This window comes from Pipra filicauda, unplaced genomic scaffold (assembly GCF_003945595.2).
Source record: "Pipra filicauda isolate LSUMZ 115617 unplaced genomic scaffold, ASM394559v2 scaffold20_size4479445_pilon, whole genome shotgun sequence".
NCBI lineage: Eukaryota > Metazoa > Chordata > Aves > Passeriformes > Pipridae > Pipra > Pipra filicauda.
Window position 1 is genome coordinate 254513 of NW_024104321.1, and position 24210 is coordinate 278722.

At 38.6% G+C, this 24210-nt stretch overlaps 1 protein-coding gene across 2 annotated transcripts in view; it reads left to right on the plus strand.

The window, feature by feature from the left end:
* Positions 1-15656: 15656 nt before the first annotated feature.
* The window catches only part of TRIQK (triple QxxK/R motif containing), a 64283-nt gene continuing 55729 nt past the window's right edge, over positions 15657-24210 (plus strand). Inside the window, exon 1 of one of the 2 annotated variants that reach the window (XM_027737374.2) lies at positions 15657-15701. The gene's annotated coding sequence lies outside the window, so the exon portion shown is untranslated. Of the gene's footprint in view, positions 15702-15997; positions 17324-24210 lie in introns of those variants that run through there. The other variant, XM_039380982.1, reaches the window with a different exon arrangement.

Sequence of the window (24210 nt, forward strand, 5' to 3'; positions counted from 1 at the left end):
AATTGGTCAATTAAAAATTATACAGTCATGAGAACTGCAATCTCATGCAGTAAACAAACAGTGCAACCTAAGATGTAAAATACGGGAGGAAGACTATGTAATAGCCTGTGTACAACTGGATGTTATGGTGCAGAATATCTACCCCATGTACCTAGGGACAGTGATGTTTCCTCCCTGAAACAGTTGTATTCCACGGTGATGGCTCTCCCCTTGCCGAATACACCACTAATTACTAATAAAGCTTACCAATGTAAGGTATTAACAGAATACTGCAGTGGCTTCCCTGCCACTTGTTATCCTGAGGAGCTTGATGGAAGATCATACCAAAAGCTTTGTATCAGATAGGGTGTTAGAATTTGTGCCTCAAGGTCTAAGGAAATATTTATGACTGCCCTTATAAAGGCCTTGACTGCAGGTTGTCCTTATGGAATATATTAGGAAACACAGAGTGATATTTCAGTGCAAACCCTGAAGAGATATAGGCATGGTCTGAAGCAAAGTTGAGTTCTTTGCATGAACAGATAAAAAACCAAACACCAGAATACTTATTTTCTCTCATTCAAAATGTTGGTAAGAAAAAAGGGGTGGGCAAGGGATGTGAGGGGATATTAAAACAATTTCCGAGAAATCAAAACAGAGCAAAAATTACTAGTATAATAAAATACTGTAAACTCAGTTCAGTAGAAGGACCTTTTCCCTTCTAGTTGCACAAGCAGGTTTAGCAGCTGCTGACCTGCTTGTCAGCCTTCGATGGACAGCAGAATGGTGGAAACTTCCATTGGCTCTGAAAGAAAATATTTTTCCTAATAAAGTATCTTCTGGAAATGCAGGAGCCAATAATTGCTCATAACTCTAACACACAGTCTGAGAATGTCATACAGTAATCAGTAAGCACTGAAACAGTTAATTTTAAAAGCTGATTTTAATAGGTCTTGGTTTATTTATTGATAATGCAATCTAATTCTAACTTAGGTATATATAATTGATAAGTTATTCACCTGACAATCAATACAGTTAATGTGTACTGGTTTATTTGCTGAGTTAATCTGTCCAAAAAAGGAAAATGGTTGCAAGCCAAGAGGATATGTATGGTATTGATGTATTTATCTAATAGTTTTTTGGGGCTTCAATAAAATTAGTTTTACCAAGTTAGAGTGTCAGTTCTTTAGGACATTAGCAAGGATCATGTATTTTTATTCCTACTTTGTTTAGTAATGAAGTTAACAAAGACCACTAAATTAAGACTATTTTTCTAATGCATTTGAAATACAAAAATATGACTTTGATCTTATCAGATAGATGTGTTCAGAGCAGGAAATGTTACCAGCATTTTAAATAAACTGGAAGGCAGCAACACAAAGCCTTACAGCAGACGTGATTGTTTATTTAGCACCCAAGAAGGAGATGTAGCTTTCCCAGAAATGTTTTTTCAAGGTCAGTGAAAAAAAGCAAGGAACAGTAAAAATCCCATGATCACTAAGTCTACATCCTGGCTGTCACAAGCACCACACCAGGCCCTTTCCTTAATGTCTGTCTTAAATAGGGTCAGATTTCTTGCTACAAATGCTTCCATTGAAAGCTACTCCAGTCCTCCTGCTCTCAAATGATTAGAAATCTTCTTAATAACCAAATAAAAGTTATCTATGGTGAGTTTTATCATTGTATTACTCTTTCATAAAAGCATTACCATACTTTTTGCCATTTGACTAGCATTATCATCCAGCTTAAATGTTTTCCTACCAGGCATTGCCATTCCCTTTGCATATATCCCATAAAACTCCAAGTCTTCTGTTCCACTGCCATAAAACTATATTTCATCCTATGCTTTCCCTTTTCTATTCTAGATTCACCTAATTCTTCTGGAACACAGCTGACGAGTCTTGCAGAAGTGGTCTCATCAGAAGGGAACCTAATATTGGTGTGCAGAGAGCTATGACAAACACATAATGGAGTGGTGGATTTATAATCAGTATAGAAAAGAGGACTCTGATAGTAAAGACTGAGAACTGCTATTCTGAACTAGCCAGATACCCATACATGTGGCTATAGCAGAAATTGTACAAGGAAGACAATTAAGAAAAGTAAACTCATGAGGTAAGCTGTTGTATGACAAGCTCTCAAAAGCTTATCTTTTTTACTTAGGAAAAATCCTACAAAAAAAACCCTGATAAAATTTAAAAGGGACAACATGAATGAGTCAGGATTAGTGAGGGCAGAAGTATGGCAGTGACAGCCACCATTAGAAGCTCACTACAAAAGCTTGAAAGCTTCTGTAACACAGGACCTCTCTATAATGTGCAAATGCAGGAACAAAATGGAGGGAAAGAGCTTCATGAAGGAGACTGGGGAGGGGAAAAAGAACTATCAGAGAACACAGCACAACTGGAGGCACAGGAGATCAGAATGAAGATACAGGAAAATGAATGGCAGTACAAGATTCGGAGAGACTGAGTCATTTTAATTTTGATTAAAATCCTTATAAAAAATTTCAAGCCATAATCTGTTAGTGATTATATATGTGGCCTTGGCTGATGGTCCAGTGGAGGAGTTACCTGATGTATGGCTTTAGTGTGAAATGTGACATTTTTAGTACATGCTATCAGCAGTGATCCATCACAGCATAATATGTAAGATTACCGACTGGAACCCAGTATTTTTTCTTTAGGTGATTTTATTTATAGTTTTTGCAGACACAGATGCAGCAGTGAATCTAGGCTAGCATTGTAAGAGTTGAACAAATGAAGCACCTTCCTTCTTGATCAAGCTTTGAGACAGAGACGGTACTGTTAGTGGAGTATCCCACGCAGAAAAGCTACGGAAGGCTTTAAAGGGACACTTAACTCCAGGACACAGGTCTGGCTGTTTGCTCTGGGTTTTGAATAGGAGGGAGAATAGTTAGGGTTGGTGTTTCAAGGAAGGATGGCACTGCTTGTATTTAATTTATTTTGCTCTTTCTGATTGCTGTTTGAGAAGGAATGGCTTTGAACTCTTAATTGTATATTTTGTTTTTATCAGAGCACAGACCCATCCTGTCCTTCCTCACTCCCCTTTCCTTTCTCCTGCAGTCCTCATTTTACTGCTTTCTTCCTTCTCTCTTGCCTTTCATCTTCCACTCTGACAATAAACAGTCTGAAGCTGAATCCAGAACACAGAAATGGCTCTGATTCCCTTTTCATCCAATATGGATCCCAATAAAACTTTAAAATGGCATCCAGATCTTAGCTTAGGGTCTGCCTCTAGCAAAGAAGAAAGAAACACATCATGATTAGCCAAGGAGGGAGATTTTCCTTGAGTAATCTTCCACACTAAAGAAGGTGCTCCCATGTTAGTAGGAGTGTTTTTGTACAAGGAAATGAGCACTAGGAATGGAAGCAGCAGCGGCTTGGGAAGGGGTGGAGCCTGTGAAGAAAGGATGATGAAGATGCTAAGGATTAAGAGCCTGGATGCCTTATGATGCACCAGGTATTTATGTCAGTAATTCTCATTAAGTTTAATGTGAATAACAGTCACAAATCCCCTGGGGACCGAGAGAAGAACAGATTCCTTAATGTTTCTATGAGGAATACTTTGAAACCTTCATAAAACATTCATATTTGATGGAAAGGAAAACCTACTTTAATAAAACATGTTTACCATTATTATACAATCAGCAGTTGGTATTTTATCTAGTATTATCTTGAGTATAATGTATAACATACTTGCACTACCATTATATATTATTAGGTTAAGATTGCTTTACTTCATATTATTGGTTTGTTTATCTAACATTAACAGTTCATTTTACTGTAACCCCAAAATGGAGCATTTTAACTAAGTAAGCCAGAATGAACTCAAGTTGACACAACAGGTTTTTTTTTTCTTCCTCTAAGACCCTATTTCTGAATGTGGCTTCAAAGACAGACATCTGTACCACAGAATTGCTGAGTTCAAAGTTATTGTTTAAGGTTTATTTTACTGCCTTAAAGAAGGTCAGAATTAGGTTTGAGTCTCTTGTTCTGGGCACTGAATAAATGCAGCAGACTTTCAGAGGGCTAGCTTTCTGTCTACAAAGGCGTGTCCCAAGACACCTGATGTGCCCTAAGGTATTTCACTTGGCTGCTTCAGAAGGCAAAATATCCTACAGGTTCTGTTCCTTATGTGCCAGTCCTGAGGGGAGGCTCCTAATACACCACAGCATGCATTAGATGCCTATGTTCAGGCAACTTAATCCCCCAACTTTAAAACGTCTGCTGCTTCCAGAATACATCCAGAGACATTTTGTTTGTGACTGCACACCCTCAATGTCCTTTGACTATAGAATGGCACAGGACATCCACAAAACAAGGCACATAGCTTCTGAAAATACTCGGGGTTGCATATATGCTGGTACGGAAATAGATACAAACAATTCAGAGGACAGCTCCATAAAAACCTTCCTCTCTCCCAATGCAATTATCTTCATACAATATTCCAAGTCAAACTCATGGATATCTATTGTTAATGAAACATAGTTAGCATAGGTTAATTTTAACTCATGTGTGTACATTTTAGAAATTGAGGATAAAATCTGTTCAAGTTCCTGTGCAGCTGAGTAAGTACAGGTGTGTGATCCCCAGTGTTTTATATACCTTCTAATGATTGCTGGCATTTCAACCATTGTAAAAATAAGAGTAGTACACACTTAAAGCTTACATATCATGAGTAAAATCTGCAACACTTCTTGAGGAAATGTTAAAATGTTCAACATCCATGTTCTCAACAAGTAAATACCACATTATAGGGCTACATTATGACCAGATTATATCTATTAGTTACTGCTGTGCACCATGTAAACCTCCAGATTCCCCTGGGAAATGAGAAAAATCATTTCAGACTTCAATAACTAACAATCAGTTATTGCTCTGGGCAATAATAAAGCTGAATGCAATTACGTAAAGTGAAGTTAGCAGTGTAACAAATGAAATACAGATTTCTTTCTCTCCTAAAATAAATGTAGCATCTCCTCATCACACACTACTGCATGGTATAATAGGGTCTTCTAAACAGTGTTTTGTCTGAACAGCCTATTTCAGATTTGAAATATATGTAAGTAAAACTTATAAAAGTTACTTTTTATGACATCACTTGCATGATTAGTGCTGGAAAAAGACTAACGGCTATGAAACTGCAAAAGTAAAGCAGTCATTCTAGGAAAACAGATTTCAAAACAAGATTCTCTGCTCCGAGTAGTACTCCTCTTTGCACAGTAAAGACAATTTATCCCAGAAGGGAAGTAGAAAATTTCTGTTCATAAAATGCCTTTGATCAGATTTTTCTCAAAACATGTTAGAGCTGTAAATGCAGCATTTCAGTCTTCATACTTATCCTACTTCCTGTCACATTAATTTATTATTTATTCTGCTAACATGAAAATGTTCAGTCTGTCAAGGAGGAAAAAGCGTTTTTATTTTAAGCTGATTTTTAAAAGAAATATTTGAGAACTGAAGTCCCTAGAAGCTAGAACTTTTCTCAACTTAGCACTGGATTGTATAATATAAAGGACATACATAAATGTTTGCAGGATGAGGGGGTTTGCATATAACTCTGTAATGAATAATATTTTCAGCAAGAGTGAAGAGATTAGATACCGGATGGAAGAAAAATATGTACAAAAATATTAATAACTAAGAATAATACTGTTTACAGCTATATTACCTTTTGCCTTATTATGGAGAGTAAGTATTAATTCTCTATGCTGAAGTATTGCTAATTAATTATTTGCATGTACTTTCTTTTTGTCACTACAGAATTCAATTACTCTGGAAAAGATTTCCCAGTAGAAAGTTAATCCTAATTCCTGATCTTTTGAGAAACCAGCTTTTAATTTATAAATACAGATTGGGCTTGAACCAAGAACATTCCAGTTATATCGAGCTACTCAAGTTTTTTTTTTACACCTAATGTTGAAGAAATAGCTTCTTATTATGTAACTGCGTGATTTTTTTTTATACTTTACCCTAAACCGATGTTGACATCTTTTAGCAGATCCTTGGAAGCTGATAACCCCTCTTTCAAATTGTGTCCACTATTTTGTTGTTGCAAAGTAGCTCATTAGTGTTACACGAAGCTCATTTTCAGACATTTTCAGGCAAAGAATATCTTTCTTGTTGTATGTGTACATGGTGCATAGTTTGACATAGTATTATCAGTGTTAGTAACACATTTACAAAATGTGTTGAAGCAATTCTAGTCAGATCTGGCTGCCCTTGATTTCAGTATATGCTCTATTGGAATAAAGATATTGAAAAGATGACTCACTTTGGCTGTACTAATCGTGAATACCCTTTTTAAGTAATTTAGTTTATATTTAGATCATTCTGATAATTCTGATACAAATCTCATAAAAAAAAAAAAATTAAATCCAAGCAGCCATTAAAGCAAGGCAGCATCAAGAAAAGCCCTGATACAGAGCAGCTGGGATAACACACTACAGCAAGAAGCTGCATCATTTTAGTTCAGTATTGTCTCAGTTAACTGGAACTGCGTTTGGCAATTATTTGTAAGGTTTGAGAAGTTCCAGCTTCTTACTACTCTAGTCTTACTCAACCCTTGCAAAACAAGGAGGAGAATAGGGATGCTCTCCATGAATGCTGTCCATCATTATGAGCTTAAGATTCATTGTCCAAACTCTGGGTCTAGTAACATTTAGATAGTTTCCACAGGGGAGAGTGAAACTCACAAAGCCCTACTGCAGTGAAGGGGAATTAAAGAACTCATTACCATACATCTCTGGACTCTTGGCCAGCCAGGAAACACGGGTTATGCCTGTACTTACTTTAGTGGTTTGAAGTGCTGACAGAGAAAGCATCCACATTATTCTGGAATTCAGGCTGTGCAAAAATGCCATCTGCTTTTCCTCACAGGTGATGCCAGCATCTTTCTAGGAAGGATCCTTCTGTCTTGTGTCAATCATTACCAAAGGGAAAAGGTGCTGGGACGGACAGCCTTGCCAGGCACAGCATTCCAGCCACGTGGCTGCAGTGCAATTGCCATCTTTCCTCCCAGCAGCAAAAAAGGACCAGTAGCAAACACAGTCCAGAGGACAGTGTTGAGGTCGCTCTCACACTTCAGTGGCCTGTAGCCACAACGCATCAAATCAATTAGGCAAAGGCTGTCAAATTAAAAGACCTGCTCTCTAATTGTAAATTTGTTATTAAAATTATTAGGGAATTTTGGCAGTCCACTTGTGTTTGTGGGAAGAAATGGTAAAGCATAACTTTCTTAATAACAAAACAATAGAGCACACATTAAAGATATTAATAAATAGATGGTGAACCAAAAAAGTAGCTATTATTGAAGATACACTTTTAATGAGGTTTTTGCAGGGAATGACAGCAGGCCACATGTCCTTTAAGATTTTTGCCAAAGCCTCAGCTAGGAATATAAGTTTATTTTTGGACAAAAAATTAGAACAAAAAGGTTGGCAGATAGCAAATAACACTGAGGATGGAATTAATACAGTGGTAAGAATCTGTTGTTAATCTGGAACAATTAAACCATTTTTTAATGAAGTCAAACAAAGAATTATGACTGATACTTAGAAAGGTGGGAAGCTTTATTCTGAAAAATAATGATTTGAAACTATTAAGGTCACTGCTCCCAAATGATTCAAGGCAGTTTGCCAAAGCAAAGCTTTGACAAAGCACATACTTAGTTGCTGGATATAAAACAATGTAATAAAGTAATGGCCAGGGTTAATGATATGATTTAATTCTGAATTTGTCTGACTGGATCATTTTTTGAATAAATTATGTCTTCTATCATTTGTATTTTGGAAAGAATTTTGATAAATTAGACAAACCACAGCAGACAGCTGTAAAAATTATGTGAGAGCTGAAGGGAATGCCTAGCAGTAAAAAATCTCAGTAAAACTTCCCAAATCTCAGTAAGTATAATTTATTAAAAGGAGAGTTAGATTGTGGTCTGATTACAGTGTATAAGCACCTTCACAGAGAAAAGATGCACAAGAGTCAATGGCTGAAAGAGGGAATCAAATAGATTCAAATGAGATATTAGAAACAGCTTTCTTTGGCTGTTATTTATTGGTTTTTTGATCTTAATTATGAATGAGATTAATCATGGGAACAAACCACAAAAGTAGAAAAATGTCTGATTCTCCATCTCTAGACTTCCATTGCTCCTTCGCAGAGTGTACAACACATTTTGTTCAGACTTGTGTCCCTGTGCTCAGCAACCCTCAGCACAACAGTGAGTTGGCAAGTTTTAATAGCACAGGATATACAGACTGTGAGATCAAATAACCTAACCTTCTCTTTTCACTATAAACTATAAATTTGGGGAATGTAGACACCATTGTACACCTGTCTGTGACGAACTAAACTTTCTCTGAGATACGTGTAATTTGTCATGATGAGTGAGACAAACCTCTGCAGGAGACATACTTACTGAATCATTTAATCATTTCATTGAATGATCTTGTCAACTGTTCATAAAATTTACTGATTATATAAAAGTCTAACATTGTCCACATAAAACAAACATTAAGTGGGAAGAAATATTTATAAGTGGGAAGAAATATTTATAAGTAGCCGTAACCACTAACTATAATCTAAATGCTACTCTGCTGGCAGTAACCTTAAAGTAACAGAAAATCTTTTGTAAAAAAGAGATAAATGTCATTTATCCCCTCAAGGTGCAAACCTATACATATACAGAGTTTTACCACACAGTAAGATACAGAATTTCTGGCTAAATTATAATTTACTTACAAAAGCAGGGCTCATCCATAGGACACATAGTCCAACAGCTGGAGGAGGCTGCAGAGCAGGAATTGGCTTCGCCAGCAGGACCCAAAACCACAGCATCTGTCATGATGGGTGGATCTGGGGAGATAACTGGGTCTACTGACCATCCCAGACAAGGCAAAGCAAGGAAGCAGATCCACAGTCCTGAAAAGATTTTCTGTTTTTAACTTGCTGCCTGATTTTTTTTTTTATTTGGTGTCCTCTTCTTTTTTAGTTTTAGGAAGCAGCAAACAATTTCTCCTTATTTACATTCTCTGCAAACAATGACTTTGTTTCCCTCTCTCATGTTATCTTTTTTCCAGGATGAAGAGTGTTTATCAGTTTAATCCTCTCTTTTACAATAGCCAAATCTGATCATTCTTGTTACCTACCTCTGTAATGGTTTTATGTGTCTTTCCTGAGACAGGGTTACAAGATGTAGTATTCAAGAGGCATACTGTTGTATAGTAAGGACTTCTGTTTTGTTCTGTTCTCTGTTCCTTTCTAAGCAACTCTGATTATTTTATTTTGATTTTTTGACCTGTGCTAAGCACTGTTCCAATACTTTTAGATAACTATCTACAGTTACCTCAGGTTTTTTTTTCTTGACTGCTAATACAGACATAGAAATACAATGAACTCTGCCAAAGGCTGATTCTGGGCACTTGCATTTGATCATCTGTGTTGCCAAATAGCTACAAAGTCCCAAGCACAGCGTTGGCCTATGCGAGCCAGCTCTCTTCCAAACTATTCTCAAGCACGGTTCAAGTTTCCCGAAGCACAAGTCATCATCTAACAATTACTAACAGGTAACTGGCATTGGTAGCTGGTAGTGGACACACTGTTCTAGAGGGTTAGAGGGAACAGTATTATGGGCATGTGCCATGACCTCAGTGTTAAAGAAAAGTCCTGAGCAAAACTAATGTGCAAGTACGTTTAGGTGACAAAAGGAAGACTAGGGAAAACGTGGGCCCATTGCTCAGAGAGACAGATGCTGTGGTTACATGGGACATGGTAAAGGTTGAGGCACTGAGGGATGCCTTTGTCTCACTCTTTACTAGCAAAATGAGCCTGCAGGTCCCAGAGACCAGGGGAAAAGACTGGAGGAAGGAAAGTCTGGAGCATTTCTTCCCCTCTTTTTACTTCATTAGAAACAAAGACTAGATTTCAGGTCCCACCCTTGCTAGGATAGGGCCCTAAGGATTCTGCTGTTGGATAACTGGGCATATGACAAACAGCTCTCTGCTTATTCTGCTGGTGTGTTCAACTCTGTATTAGCTAATGGAACAGTACTGTATAAAGGGGGACTGCATACTTCACTTAAGGCACACATCTGGGATGGGGGAGAATTAAGTTCAACTCCAGACTTAACAGAATACTTTACTATTTGTACAGAATAGGGGAGAATTCTGTGGGAAACTGAGGAGAACTGCATCAATCTAGTAATTTGGGGCACTATCATGCAATATGGAGAATATGGATCTCAAATTATATTACAAATAATTTATAAAATTGTAAATACATTTTTGTTTCCTGGATGACCACACTAATATTTGGAGGCAGAGTATTTGTTTGGTTAATTTTGTCATCACAAATTCCATATTCATTGTTTGAAGCTGAGCTTTTTGTTTGATCGTATAATAGATAACTATTATGTTGATACCTTATGGGTTACCTTTTTAAAAAATTAACCAAAATAGCATCACAGTAATTTAAAAGATGTTATGTTTTTCCATAATGAAATATATCATTGTAATTACCCAATTAAATCAATAAATATGAAAAACTTATTCCACAACACAGATGACAGTTGCTCAGGTGTAAGAACTGTATGTATTACTCAGAATAATATTTTCAAGTACTGTATCAGAAAAAATATCATAAATTATAATGTTATCAGTCTTCAGTTGGTATTGGGACATGCTTACCTATCTATCTCCATATCTATATATATCTCTAAAATTATCATTTAGGTGAATGAGGAAGTCAAAGTGTTCAAATTCAGTTCATAAGAACAGAAAATCCCTATCATATAGGAAATCTGTTAATATTGTAGAATATAAATAAGGGTTTTTTCCTTTATTAATTCTGCAATGTCCCCAAACAAATTACAGCTCACCTCTGCCTTGTAATAGGGCCTGTTCCAAAGACCTCTGAAGTCTCCAATTGACTCAACAGGCTTTGGATCTGGCCCTAAAGTAGTAAAACCTTTGAGGAATGTTTATAGATAACCACTTAGTCAGTGCTGGCTTAAGGAAAGCAAAAGGAAATAAATTAAATGCATCTTCCAGTGACATAAGTCTCATGAAGAATTAACTAGGATAAGCACTTATTGTAGTTGGTGCACTGTCAATCTGAACAATGCAGACAAAAATAATAATTAAAACATAGTTTCATGCTGAGATGAAACTTTCAAGAGTGTCTACTGTGTTAAGCTTATGATTTTTCTGGTTTTGTATTTGCAAGCATAATTATGTCTCAGAGGCAACAGGAGCTAGTGCTTGTCAGTCCCCATTTACCCTCTGATAGGAGATTAATTTCTTTACACAGAAATCCAAAAGTTGATGTCAGAGCAATAATAATAATAAAGTAAACAAGTATTTTATTCTTTTAATCTGGAATGCATAATTTTAGGGCATAGTTACATAAATAATGAAAATATCACATCTACTTCAGACAATTAAGGGTAAACTGAAGGTAACATTTAATGTAGTATTGATTGACCATACCAACAAAATGACAGCAGACATCTGTATGGATGAGAGCAGTTAGGAAAATGCTACCAAGTCTATCAATACAGATTAAGTAGGGGTGGGATGGAGCAGACTTGATGGCTCAGAGTCCTGGTAATGGAATATGGAGCCTTTCACCTCCAGCACACTGACTTGAGCCAGCCTAGGTCAGTCTGTCACTGAAAGTCATTACCATCAGATGGTTCAGTGAAATGAGTTTGTCCTAATGGCAGGCTGTCTGTGTCACAAAATACACCATCTATCATGACTGACACCACGTTGAAACTTTCATCTGGAAGGCTGGAAGGAAAGAGGATGGGCTCCACATTCCTTCTATCTCTGTGGGAAGCACAGGACAGTTATCTGGGGGTTAAGAAATTTTGAGGTTTTAGAAATGTTTGATTTGAGAGACAGTGGTGCCAACCACTAACCTGACATAGAGTGAGAGGAAGGTACTTGTGCTGAAGAAATTGCAACTGAAATGTAAGACAAGACATGAACTAACAGGTAGAAATAGTAAATACGGGAGAAGCATGACAGGAGTCGGCTCAGCACACTCGCAGCATGAAGTTACAGTAGCTATCCCACTGTAGGTCTCTTTTGGATGGATTTGAGAGTAACAGTGTCACAGGGGGAAAGCAAAACAGGATTTTAAAAAAAAAAAAAAAAGTGCAATGAAAACCAGAATTCTACATTAGTCAGAGATGAAAAGCTCATATATAAAAACTAAGTGAAAACAAGAAGAGATAGCACTAATGGATTTCAAAATGAAGGTGAAGTGTACACAGAGCGGGCAGAGAGATGGGAAACACTGGATAGATGCAAAGTGAGGAATTACATGGATAAAGGGATGAGCTAAGGCGATTATTTCTTTCAGCAACAATTCTGGTTGGATATGAGAAGAGCAAGACTGTATCTGTCAAAGCCACCAGAAATTACATTGTTAGGAAGTGACAGGAGCATAAAGAGAGTTTTAGCTTTGTTGTTAGATGGGGAATATTGTACCTTTTAGAAGTTCTGGAGTAAGGTATTCCCTGAAAGATTTAATGATAGCCTGAACAGCAGTCCTAATTAAATAGCTGTTTTATTGGCAACATCCAGGCTACAGTTCTGGATGAGAGAAGGGGCAAAACTCTTACTCAGTGATGGCAAAATTAATAGAACAAAAATAATTAAGAACATTCTTTCACATCTTTGGGCTTAACCTGGTAGTTAGACGTACATAAGGAGACATCAGGTTAGACAGTAGACAAGTCGTTGCATTTTGGGGAGATAGTTTTCTGTATCTGTGTTGTCAACTTGGAACAAAGATGTTGAGCATCATTTTCCAACCTTTTGTCTAAAACTAACTAAACTCTAAAAGCTCAAGAACTGCTTCTCAGACCTTTGCAAAAGATAAATAAAGAAGCCTACTTTCAGTGGGCTTAACTGAACTTCTATTAAAAAATCACAAATCATAAACTTGGAAACCACTGCATACAAGAACAAAAAGGGACAGATTCTTGTCAAATTGTCAGAGTAAGCTGAAGATCTTGTGAAGGAATGAAAAATAGGGGGAAAACCAGGGAAAGAGTCACTGAAAACAATACCTGATACATTTTCTTCAAAATTTTGTGAGATAAAACCATTTAAGTTAAAAATACTTTTGGAGTTTTAAATTCATCTGCTCAAGGGATATGACACAAATTGATGAGTGTAGCAAGATCAATAAAAATTACTCTCTGATTGACATACACTTCAGTTATAGTTACATAATAGTAATGGTATCCATCCTGTATTTATACCTGTTAGAGAGATTAAAAATATTTCAAGGGACGTATACTTCACCCAGGCTGCTTCTTATCCCACAAAAAGAAGCAAGTCTGTTTGTAGTACTTCATCTAAATGTAAACTGCCATTCTGAACAGTGGGAATGCCTTCTCTGCAGAAGAAACCTTGCAATGGGAAACATTTTTCCCATAAAATGAAGATTAAGAATGAAGAAATGAAACAGTGAAACTAAAAATGAGAAAACTTCTCAGGAATCCTTTTCATGAAACTGTAATTCCTTGACTTCTTTATGGATTCAGTTTCGAGGCTGCTGGGCATACATAAGTTTATTACTTAGAAGAATAACTTGATGGTGAAATTAATAGTGTGATTAGGTGAAATGAATATTGTGACTAGGTGAAATTGTGTCCAGTTTTGGTTACCACAATATAGGAAAGATATTAAGCTATTAGAGAGTGTTCAAAGGAGGGTAATGAAAATGGTAATGAAAGGGCTTTGAGGGGAAACCATATGAGGAGTGGCTGAGGTCAGCTGGTCTGTTCAGCCTGGAGAAGAGGAGACTGAGAGGAGACCTTGTCGCAGTCTACAACTTCCTCAGGAGGGGAAGAGGAAGGGCAGGCACTGATCTCTTTTCCGTGGTGACCAGTGACAGGATGCAAGGGAATGGCCTAAAGTTGTGTCAGGGGAACTTTAAGTTGGATGTTAGAAAAAGTTTCTTTCCGCAGAGGGTGGTTGGGCACTGGAACAGGCTCCCCAGGGAAGTGGTCACAGCACCAAGCCTGACAGAGTTCAAGAAGCGTTTGGACAATACTCTCGGGAACATGGTGTGACTCTTGGGGATGGTCCTGTGCAGGGCCAGGAGTTGGACTTGATGATGCTTGTGGGTCCCTTCCAACTTGGCATATTCTGTGATTCTGCAAAATTAGGTGAAACTGAACTAGAACCAGATGTACTTTGCTACTAGAACTCACACAGACAAACACCTCAGCAGTGGTTTAGATAAAGCAAAATCATGTAACTGAAAACACGGATTCTGATATTTCTTCATATTTATTTACTTTGGTTGTGATTACGCAGTCAAAATTCATGTATTCCAGCTATTTGAATGTGATTGCCGTTTTGAACATAATGCTATATTCGAATATCCATGAGCATAATCATGACTTGAGTTTAATTGAATCATAATAAAACAATCAAGAAATCAAAATAAACTATTAAAATATTTTATATGTATATGATTCCTGGCTTACTATTAGGAGTATGAATGAAATAAATTATTGTTCAGAATTCTGAATACAGAAGTTAGAAAAATCAGAGGAGGTGCTCACAGTGGATGTGACAACACCAGTCCCAGAGGGGGACAAGATTGCTTGGGAAGAAAATGTAAGGTTGTGTTCAGTGAGCCACCATGTTCAAAGCAGCTAAACACCCTTAGTGTGAAATTTCTCGGCAAAAAAATATGTACAAGAACAATTTTGTGTCTCATCACTCAAAATCAGGACAGTCTATCTTTCTAGGAAAGCTGTATCATTTGAGCTATTTATTAAGCTTGCTACAGAAATGACTGTGGTTTGGTATGCGTGTCAGATACAAACTGAGTCATCAACTTTTCTGTAGGCTCGCTCTCCACTCTGTATGCGTGTCACCTAGAAAGATGGGAAAGTTCAGCTGGGTACGGTTTTCACTTCCGAACTTGCAGAGGTAAACAAATGCAAATATTTCTTTTTCGTGTATCTTTCCTTACAGGGGAGTGTTACACTTGGTTATCAAGTGCCATTTTGCAGGAACCAAGGCATGCACTAGCAATACTAATCAGTAAGCTGTTCCAAGAGTCAGTGGCTTGCTTCTTGCACCGAAGTAAAGCAATTATCTGTTGCAGAGGACCTAGCATCATCTCAAGGTGGCAAAAAAATTATCTGACAGGGTTCATAATTTGCCATGTGTTATGTTTTTATGACCTTAAGTTCCCAATTAAGTGGGCTTGTGATGGTGACCATCGCGGGATGAAACTAGATTATCTTTACGGTCCCTTTCAATCCAAACCATTCTGTGATGTTAAGGTGTTTAATTGCTTTTCACTCTACCTGTCTGGAGCAACAATTCGGACACAAGTAGGAAATAGCAGTAAAAGGCGAGCAGAGGGCGTGAACGGGGTATGCTGAAACACTCCACGGCTGAGCTTTCACCCTCCCCCAAAACACTCTCCCCACAAAATCCAAAGAGACAACCGAGGGCCGCAGGCAGGCGGGAACCTTCCCGTCGCCGCACGTGCCACGGAGCCGGAGCCGGGGCCGGGTCCAGGGCCGGGCAGGGCGGGCGGGAGCGGGAGGCGGGGACGCTGGGGCAGGACGCGGCGGGAGCCCCGCTAGCACAGGAAGTCGCTCCGCCGAGAGAGGAGGGAGGAGGCAGGAGGCGGAGCTGTGCCGCTCGGCCCGAGGTACCGCGCCGCGTCCAGGGCAGGGCGAGGGGCCCCAGTCGCCGGGCCCGCGGGGCTGTCACGGCGCCCGCCCCTCCCGCGCCGCGGGGGCGCCGCCATTGGCCCCGCGCACGGAGCGCCCGCCAGCGCGGCCAGCACGCTGACCGCCGCGGGGCTGCGCGGCCATTGGCCCGCGGGAAGCGCTCCGCGCCGCGATTGGCCGGAGCGCGCTGCCAATCGGGGCGGCCCCGCCCCCGGAGCGCGGGCTGAGGGGCCGGGGCCAGGGCCAGGAAAAGCTGCCGCGCTGTGCTGTCCTGGGGCTGGGGGTGCTGCCTCACCCGCAGGGAGCCTCTTTGGCTGCCTGGGCTGCTTTCCCCGTACCAGCGAGTGGTGCCGCGCTGGTCCCTCACCAGGCTACCTGGAGGGAAACAAACCCCCCGTCAGGGTCTCAGCGGGGCCTTGTTGCAGGCCTGGCCCGGGCCCGCCACTCTGGCCGAGCTGGCTGAAGCCCGCGATGCTTCCGTGGGAGAGTAGCTCGCGGTTTTCCCTCGAGAGCGCGACTCCGCCCGTGCTGACGACCAGTGGGGTGTGGTTGGTGTGAAACCCCGCCTGCCTGGGGTGTCGCGGTGGCTGGAGCTCGACAGTCCGCCGCTCAGTGTGTGCTGACCCCACGCGCTCAGTGCGGCCGGGACGTGCCGGAGCCGCAGCACGTGCGGTGTGTGGCGGTGCTGGGTGTGTTTGGCCGGCTGTGGGTGTGCAGTAAATCTGATACAACCCGGAGTTGCTGAGCTGGCTGTGTTTACCTTCCAGGCGTGAAGCGTTCCGGGTACATTGGGCTCCTTTGTATTTTCTGCAGAGTGCGCCGGTCATGGTTGCGCTCAGAAAATCCTGGACGGAATTATGTGAGAATATGTGAGCTGCAAAACTTCTGAATGTGAGGTGTTGGCAGGGGATTCTGCCACCGTGTTTGTGTGACTCGCAAGCTGCTCCACCTTCCATCAGCCTGCACAGTTACAAGGACAGAGCACAGCAGTACCAGAAAGCCCCTTTGAAAGACCTTATGGTGTAACTGGGCTGTATATACAGCACACATGTTCACACTCAGTAATTCAATTACATTTCTTGCAGGTTTTGAGTTCTACCCTGTTGGGGACCAGGCTCATTCCTAAATAGCTAATCAGAATGAAAGAGTACCTGTTACTAAAGATATATTGACTTTCATCCAACCTTTGCTACTGATATGTGACTTCTATAGTGGAAAACTGTATAAAGTGATTTTTAAGGGATACTCAAAATTCTACAAATACGGGGAAAATTGAACCATTTTTTAAGTATTGCTGTTTGGCATGTCATCCTTGGCTGAATCACTTCCTGTTGAATCACAAAACAGGCTAGGGACAAACTTCGTTGTTCAGAAAATAGTTTGTCTGTTCACATAAGGAAAAATTTGGCAGGTTTTTTTGTTGGAATGATCATCTTTGATCATGAATTAGTACTATTTACCTTGTGGGACTTCTTTTCTGTCTTCATGGAAGCAGTGAAGTTCTAAGTCTACTTCAGGTCAGTTCTGTGAGCATAGAGGAAACAAAGTGTTGACTTTGAAATAAATTAATACAAACAGTTGACAGTTTTTTAAAAAAAAGGTGAGTTGCTCACTTTTTTGTTATTTTTCCCTCAGTATGTAAATCCCTTTTGTAATTTATTTTCTAATTTGTAATTCTATAATTTATGTATAGTCTTCTAGCTAAACCTGTTTGAGCAGGGATAGATGAGCACAAATAGATTGCCTCAAGAGGTTCTTTTCAATATCAACAATCCTGTAATTCTGTGAATTTGATTTATTAATGTAGCCAAGTAGAGATTACAACAAGGTTCTACAATTGACTTCTTAGTCTGCTTAAGTTAGCATTTTGTATCTGCAAAAACAATACAGAAAATACTCAGTTACTGTTTCAACGCAGATGTGGGAGCTCTTCAGATATCTAGGTTTGGAAAGATTGCTTCAAATCAAATGACTAAAGCAGAGATTCCTGTTAACATTGGTAAAACTCCCCATATAATTAGCTTTAAATCTTGTATCAAATTACATACAAAGACGTATATGTCTTTCTGTTAAGTCACATAAAAACAGGACTATTTCAGAGGAGCAGCTGAATTCCAGAGTTTAATTACTGCATTACATTGAATGACCATGATTTTTCCATACATCTTTCCTTAAGAACATACTTTAGCAAAAGGTAATATGCAAGGGGATACATACTTTCTTCATAAAACCAGGAGTAAAGGCAGTGATTTTATTACTGGGGCTTTTTTGGTTGTTTGGTCTTTCTTTTCATAAACTTTAATGACACAGAATAAGCTTATATGCATTCGAAGGTTCCACACTGACTTCTGCCCGTCCTGTGACTTCATAGCTCTCGCTGTTACACTCTGCGGCCTTTTCAGAGATGGAAGTCAGTTTGTGTGCTAGTTTTGTAGCAGGTACTGGAAAATCCTCCCTGTTGGTCACAAGTACAGAACGGAGATTAGTCATGTAAGCTAGTCTGTCAACCTGTGGTACTGCCCAGAGTATCTTTAGGATTTACTTAATTCAAATATTTCGGCCAAATCCCACAGCCCAGTCTAAAGGGCAGCTTAAGCTCACTGTACTCTATTGCAGCAGCTCTGGGAAACCTCTAGTCTACACAGAAAACAAGACAAGGCTTTTATATTTTTTGCTGTGCAGTGCAGGTATTTTCCTTGGATTTTTCTGTGAAATTTGTTTCTTGAGACCATGAATTAATATTGGCTAGATAATTTTAAATGTCTTTAAAAATGAATCAATACCATCAAGATTAGTTATAGTTAATTGCAGTTAGATTTTTAGAGTTTCTGTGAGATTCTTCTCATAACTAGGAAGTTGCTTTGTGGGTTTTTTCCTTTGCAATATTTCCATATTAATCTAAATTTTTCATTAGGCAAGACAAGCTGTGAATTATAGATGAGGATAGGATACTTTGGAAAGTCTTTATATGTTGCTAAAGTGTTCTAATGTTACAAAATTAGGTTACTTGTTAAAAAACCCTAAACCAGTTGAATATCATCTTGAAGAACTGAGCCACCATGTTAAGTACTTAGGAAGAATAAGTGAATTGTTGTGTTTACACATTATGAGATACATAGAGAGATTGCAACATAGATGGATGTAAGGTATAAACAAAGAAGCCAATGATTTCCATTTGCAGTAGAAGTCTCCCTCAATCCTCTGACTCATACAATACTACTGTTGTAATGCAGTTACACCTGAGAAACAAGACTATGAATGTCAATGTTTTCTGACACAAATGCTGCTTTAAATTTTTCTGCTCTTGTGGATTTTTTCATTTGCTTGCAGGTTTACTTTTGATTGAGGAAAAAATGTGAAGAGATTTATGGAATAAATACTAACTGTCATTTTTTTTAAATAAAAAATGAAGTGTATTTCAGTAATAGCTATTCTCATTTCAGATGAAGTCTGCAATGATTAAATATTAAAATGATCCATGGTTCAAATTAATATAAAAACTTTTCAGGACATTATTACAAAGATTAACATTTTTAATGTTTTAATACTTACATAGTTTATCAATCACAGACACAGTGAAACTGTTTTTAGTTATGAAGCTGATGATTCCATATATTATTGCAGTATTATGTACAACATATCTTATGTATCTTATAGCTCTTTAATAACCAGTTTTATTCTTGACGTATTTTTTGACACACAGAATAAGCAGTAAGAATTTTTTCCGTTTTGAGAAGAAGATAAAAAGAAAGGGTATTTCCGTAAAAACTGTGGTGTTTGCCGTTGAGGAAGGAACTCTGTTTCACATAATGACAAACATAGATGGTCACTGGTACAGCAACAGAAGAAGAAAAAGTTCTTGCTTATGTTTCCAAATAGGTGTTGAATTAATACAGCTTTAATATCCCAAAATTATCTGCAACAGCCTATGATTCCTGATACATTTTTATTTGTTAGAGTTATGTTTGAAGGTCATGGGAAAATGTCAAGGCATCCCAGGTGCTTTTGTATCACTAGCTGTGCAAAGATGCTCCTGTAGTTGAGTAGGTTGAGTAAACACTTCAGGCATTCTTGACATGGACAGTGCTAATTCCCTTGTTTCTCATTTCTTTTGCATTTTTTTTAGCCACAGGGCTAAAAATCAGCATTAGTGATTTTTAAGTTTTATTCTGCCTCTCTAACTACACACTGCAGTGATACAATGGAGCTTTACACAATACAGTTTATTGTGTCCCAGGACTTTTTGCAGTTTGAAATATGATAATTCATACGTCAACAAAATATTGTTTATTCATGTGTTGTGATTGTTCTTGTCATCATCTTTCACTCAGTATGTTTTACCATCAAAAACAAGGCAGAATTGGGAAGAAACACTGTGGTGAATTAGCCAATGTAAACCCAATAGCAGTTGTAAAGAAGGATGGGAAATGGGAAAGGAAGGGAAGGGTGCAATAGAAATCCAGGAATGGATGTTGACCCGGAGAAGTGAATAAATGGGGAAAGACTGTTCTGACAGCAGAAACTTATGGTGGGAGAAGTCCTTTACAGCAGAAAGGACAAGTGTGAGAGAGGAAAAGAGCAGAGGTTAGCACTAATATTGAGAATAATAATTTAACATTGAGAATGGTATTGGGAAGTTAAAATCCAGAGGGTAAGCTGAAGCACACATTTTGTACACAAGTTTATTGTCAGCTATTAATTTTATTTCTAGTCTTAGGTAAGACAACAAAATAAAAGGTGGCATTTGTGTCATCTGTAGTTGGTTGCCTCTAGCCAGAAACCAAATTTATCCTCATGTATTTCTGTTGAAATCAAATAAATAATGGAACAAAATAATAACCTTTTATGTCATGAACTGGTTTTTATACTGGGAAAACAGATTGGGTTGGAAATGTAGTAGATTTCAAAGTTTCAATTGTTTTCTCTCCGGCTGTCTTGTGTGGTGTAAATGAAGAAAAGGTTAAGTCTACCCATGATAATTCCTTCTCACATTTATGTTATCAATCAGCCTTTGTATCTTTTTGTGCTTTTATCTGTTGTGTTTTCATTGTAATCTTTACATGTGAAGTTCTCAATTCTACAAACTCTTACACTGAAATTTATTCACAAATGGCTCTGACAGATGTGCTCTGGAAGCCTTAGATGCTGTGGTTTAAGATGCTGCCAGCTGGTCTCTTATCCCCACTCCTCAGACCGCAGTCTGTAAGGAAGTGCCAGCAATGTCTGTGCCTCAGTTCGCTTCCCTTGCCTGAACTCACATTTCTTTTGGGTGACTTGTGCTGATGCAGAGGCTGGGAATGGGATCCCAGGTCCTGGGGGCAGATCTTACACCTTCTTGTCCTTTCTTGCAAGTTACTCACTTCAGCAGAAAGATGATTAAGCACCTGGGTCAGCAACATCTTACAGCCTCTCAGACACTCAAAGTTTGTTTATGAGACCCCCCTGTATTTTTAAGTTGAACATGTTTAAAACTTTCTATTTTAAATTACCTGTATTTTCAATTTGTTACTGTACCAAGTCAGTGTGGAGGACATTTCCATACTTGGTTTTACCATACCAGTCTCTACTTAGTAAACACCCCATGGTTCTATCTGCTCTTAAAAGTGATCATGCCTAAAATCTTATATTAAAAACAACAGATCTTTCTTTCATATAATATGTATGCCATAGAAATTGTTCCGGTTTTAGTGTTGCTCTCATTGTGTGTGGAGCTGATTATGTTGCCTCCAATTAAGATTGCATCAGTTACTGCTAGACCAGTTTTGTATTACTTATGCTCTTGCCAAAAGGAAATAGTTAACCTGAAGCAGTGTTTTGTTTTGTTTTTGTGTGTTGACTGTCAAACTGAAAGTACATTATTTATATAACTAACATTTAAATTTGATTAGGTCCTTGATTTACTGTTACTCAACTAAAATTAATTTTAAAATTAGGACTGTACAGTAAAATAAAATGGATAAAGAGCTGGTGAGCTGCCAGCACTCAGAAATAATGGGTGGAAGGCCACTGTCGAAGGTTGAGAGTGTTGAGGACTTTCCCCAGTGTTTGTGTCAAGTGTGATGTGCTTTGCAGTTTTGGTCAATTGTCTGTGTTAAACATAAAAGCAATAGTGACAAACAGGGGATGGTTCAGTGATTGCTGGACTGATAAAAAAAAAGGTGTTTAAAGCAAGGCTGAGATCATGGTAACAGGAGTCTGTTAAAGTGCAGTTTATCTAGGTGTGTGGAGGAGCAAGGAACGCTGGAGGTGTGTGCAGAATGGAAGATTTTTATCTTGTAAAGCTGTGACTGAGGGAAGACTTGGGGGTTAGTGAGGAAGTTCCTGCAGCCAAAGGGGATTCAAGTGCAGGACAGTGTCAAGAAGAGCTGGTGCTGCCTAGTAGAGGTGAGAAGAGAGGTAGGAGCATGGTTTAAATCCCATTAATAAGACCAGGGCTGGAATGTTGCATCTAGTTTTATTTCTGTGAAAACCATGTCCTGAAAAATTTGAAAGCATGATGAAGGTCCCGAAAGACACAGACTTAGTTCTGTTAATAGCACTGCCCTTGGTAGGTGGGCTTGAGAGTGGGTTCTGGTTTGTTGTGTTCGTTCTGACCCCAGGTCTGCCCTACCTCACCCACTGTGGACCTCAGCAAGCTCTGTTACTTCTAGCACCCACCTGCCTGCTTCAGAGGCCCTCCTACATACATATTTTTGAGTGTCCTAAGTGAGGCTATGCTACATCTGTGTGAATTTATCGTTTCTTCCCTTTTTCAGAGGACGTGAAAAGCATTGTTTCTATTTTGTTGTGTATATATGTATATATATATATGCAGCATGGAAAGCTTTTTAGAATATGCGTTTCAACTAACTTAAGTATGGTTATAATGGAACCACTAAGAATTGCAGCAGCTGATAATTTAGTGAGTTTTTTAGTTCTGAAATCACAGGATGGTCAGAGCAAGGGTGGATGTTGCTTTCTTTGGAATTTTTTGACATGTTATTTAATTTATGAATGAATCTTTCTGTAAATTGGAGTGGAAAGGTTAATAAAGCATTCTTACTTTTTAAAAAAAGCTGCTTACTTTTTTATCTGAAAGATAAGATAATTTGAAAGCCTGTGTTATTTCAGTATCTTTCTGGGTATATGAAGCTAGAGACCAATAGGCTAAATAGGAAGAGGGTATTGGAGGAAAATTATTATAGAGACAAAATCTATTGAAAAGAGCTTAAGACTATTTTCATTTTAAGTACACCAGTGGGGTTAAATAATATTAGTAACTTCTATTAGAGTAACAGATCATAATAATTTAAAACAAAAGTTCCCAGCGCACTTGCTAATATCCTTTATGGCTTCAGTAAAACACATATGAAATAATTTACAAAGCAAAGCTTCTGGATGAATTCTTCCAGCTCTGCATGGAAAGAGTGCCTGTTTATCTTCATGCATGTTTATAGAGACCCGTGGAAATTATGATCTAAATGTGGGTACCGTACTAAAACATAGCCATATATGCAGAGTAAAGAATTCAAAGCACTTGCATTCTGTCATTTATTGCACACAAGTAATGTATATTGTATAGGCTTGGTTCAATTCTGTATTCTGACCATAGAAGGACTCTATAGAATATGTACTGTATCTTGAGAAGACCTTCAGGGGGATGGAGTGGTGTGTAGGAAACCGCTCAGGACAGTGACTCCCTGACCAAACTTGTTTTTTGGCTGATTTTGAGCCTTCAGACTTAAGCACTGTCATTGCTGAAAATAGTGAAGAGCTGGAAGGATGTACTAAATTGTTATACATTTTCATTTACTCACGGTATTAAAATAAATAAATAGATCAGTGTGGAAACAACTGGGACAGCTGTAAAGCTGAACGCATTGGATAAAGTATTTCAAAAAGTAAAAGTGGAAGCAACATAGCTAAAGTCCTTTTCAGAGTTGACCCAGCTCTCCTTAAACTTTTAAGCTTCGTTATGGAGCTGTACAGCTATTGGGAGAGTAGTGGCCAGATGGGGCAATTGTAGCAGGAAGAGAGCAGACCTGCAGTTTCTTGTGATGTTGGTGTGTTCTAACCAAAACCAAACTGAACTCATTTTACTGTATGCTCTAGAAGGTTTTTTTTGTTGTTGTTTTTATGTCATCTACAAGGCTAGATTTCAGGCACTGCATCCTCCTTCTCCTAATGTGCAGGAAATGTGCAAGTGGGCTTTTGTGATGTTTTTTTTGTTTGTTTGTTTTCTTTATGGCAGTGCTGAAGCATAAATACTCCTTTGACTCTAGCTAAAGGCATGTGCAAACTCCTAGTGCTTAGAGAGATGCACTCAGGAAATTAGAGCAAATGGAGTGGATTGTCATCTGCCTTTTTATCTCAGGCTACCGTTCCTGAAGAAATGCTTGCAAGCTACTCATTGAATAATCTCTTTTAGGAGTCCCATAACTATTCCATTCATAACTGGTTTGAGGTATAGGAATCTCTAATCAGAAGTATTTTTTTAGGCCAGAGGAG